A 2,652-nucleotide genomic window follows, 5' to 3' on the forward strand; every position below is an offset into this window, starting at 1 on the left:
ACATGCCTTCTTTGTTCCCTGGCAAGCAAATATATAGATTGGTAAGATGTCTACTAGCTGATAGTCAAAAGAGTACCTGGTATAAGAGAACTGGAGTTATATGAACTTTAGCTTTCAGAAGTGACTCCAGTCCTGATCAGCCCTATCCCGCCAGCTGTGGCAGTTCTGGTATTCTGTCCACAGAAGTGAAGGTCCACCTGGATCATGGCACTCCCACCCTCGCTTCAATGTTCCCCAGGTATTCAGGTTCCTGGTTATCCATATATTTGCCTGTCATTTACAGATATAATTCTATTATGCATGATTCTCTATTCCAAATAATCTCACTCAAATAGATACAGTGTTCTACGAAAGCAGCAGCATTGTAGCCAAGATATAGTTCTTAATTTATTTTAAAGGTGTTTCTGAACTTCACTTCATTATTGTGCGGATTAGAGGGAACTTCTTGATGACAATGAAATATAGTCCACAATGCACACAAATGCAAATGTATGATTTCAATCATGGCTGGACAATGGATGTATTGTAAGAGATTGTTTTTAATATTCTAATGAGCTCCTACTCAAGTTCTATTTCAAGCTGTTGACAAAAAGCTCCAAACATCTAATCTCTGCATGCATACCTCCTACTCATTTAAAATCTGTCTTAAAAATGTGTTTTTCCTGCATGGTGGTTTGTATATAGTCTGTATAAGTTTATTATCAGGTTCAGTAAATGACATTCATGCAAAGAAACACTAAAGCCAAAGTCATGAATACATTACAACAAAATGTTACATCACATTGTCATGGCATTCTCTCACCTGCAAATACTGCTTCTCAACCCTTGGGAAGATTTATGTTCATCTCAATATACTGGACTTCTCAACAGTTTTGAAATTAGATGCATGTTTGTGTATTACTATGGTTGTCATCCACCTTTTGGATGTTAATGCAGAAATGGGATGCAGCAGATTTATGGGTATGTAAATGTGATGGGAAGTGGAATTTTTTATGCTGTAATTCTATCCCCATTGACCTCGGATGACGCCCCTCTGAACTTAGTGGATCTTTCTTCCAAGTAAACATGTCATGGATTGTGCTATAATTCTCCCATTCACCTATATGGGCAAATGAGATGCTACTTCCAGAAAGCATCACTAGCCAAGGGGAATGCCACGTGGACTGTTTGTCAAATACCAAAGGCACCTGAGTGTTTACAGCATCATCTGTGGCGAGTAAAACCATCACAATGTCTCTATTTGCTTTTGCTTTTCATCTTAAATTAAACAAAATGCCTTCTTTACTGGTTGATCGTTCATCGTTGCTGCTCCATTGAGCATATGACTGCTCCTTTCCCCGCTTGGCTGTACCAGGAGATGCTGCAGGAGCACCAAGACATCTCCTGAGCAGTAGCAAGTCATTTAGCACAGGCCTTCACTAGGTGCGTGCGAGAGAGAGGCAGAAAGAGAGAGCATGAACACTGTCATTAAAGGTGGTTTTCCCAACACTGGAGGTTTTGAGGATGCTCATTTGTCCTGGAGAGGCTGCCTGTGATCACCAACTAATATTTTTTAAATTACTCCTTTCTTCCCTTTGCATGGGACCACCTTGTCTCGGTATGAGTGGTTACCTAGGGAGTGCTTGTCCTTCTGACTTTTCTTTTAGATGTCAGAAGGATGCAGGGGATCTTTTACACTGGAAGTGTTTTTAATGTCCAAGAAACCAGTAACTCATTCAAAAGACCATGTACGCATACACCACTGAATATTCAAGACTGTTTCAATAGAAAATGTATCTGTGTAATAACTACCTCGCCATAAAAAGCAAGTATTGCATGTTGCCAAAACAAATGTTTAAAGGAAGTAGTAGTTGCAGTGCAATACCAGCAAAAAATCAAATTAGATAATCCCTTTTTAAAGAGACATTTGAATGGAAGTAGTGTTTTTGCGACCTCAGATCCATGGATGCAACAGGGAGATGCCAAAGAGGCAATCAACTGATTAGTTCGTGTGGGAATGCCCAGAGCTGTGGCTCAGATTCTCTGATGTGCCCACAGGTCCAGAAATGGGGTGGGGTGGGAATCCCAAGAGGTAGCATTGCCCAGGAAAAGAGTAGATACATGCCCAGGGGCTAACATGGACTTTGAGGCTGTAGGATCACAAGTTCATAATACGACCATAACCTGGCAGCAGAAAGAACCAGTACTAAAGATGAAGCAAGGACCTCAGCACTGGATGACAGAGCTAGTAAATTCAAAGAGGCTCAAGTCACAGCTCTCATGGCTGACTAGCCGGAAAGAAAAGAAACTGCAAGATACCCTGCTGTTGTTGCTATTTCATTTCTATACTGCCTCATAGCCAAAGCTGTCTGGCTGGTTTACAACAATCTAGAAAAATGAGACAATGAAATACAATAAAATTTAAAAAGAAAAGAAAAATCGCAAAGTTTACTACAGTTAAAACATGCTGCATAGACTAACCCTGTGGAAAACAGCTGGCATGGGCAATCGCCTCAAAACCCTGGGTAGCCAGGTAAGGCTTCGACGGCCTTTCGCAAAGGGTATCTTAATTTGGCATGAAAAGATGATGAGTTTGGTGCCAGGTGTGCTGCAGTGGAGAGGTGGTTGCATAGATTGGGGGCCACCACAGAGAAAGCCCTCCCTCTTGTGGTT

The sequence above is a fragment of the Varanus komodoensis genome, unplaced genomic scaffold, assembly GCF_004798865.1.
Source record: "Varanus komodoensis strain SLA01 unplaced genomic scaffold, ASM479886v1 scaffold3, whole genome shotgun sequence".
NCBI classification, from domain to species: Eukaryota; Metazoa; Chordata; class Lepidosauria; order Squamata; family Varanidae; genus Varanus; species Varanus komodoensis.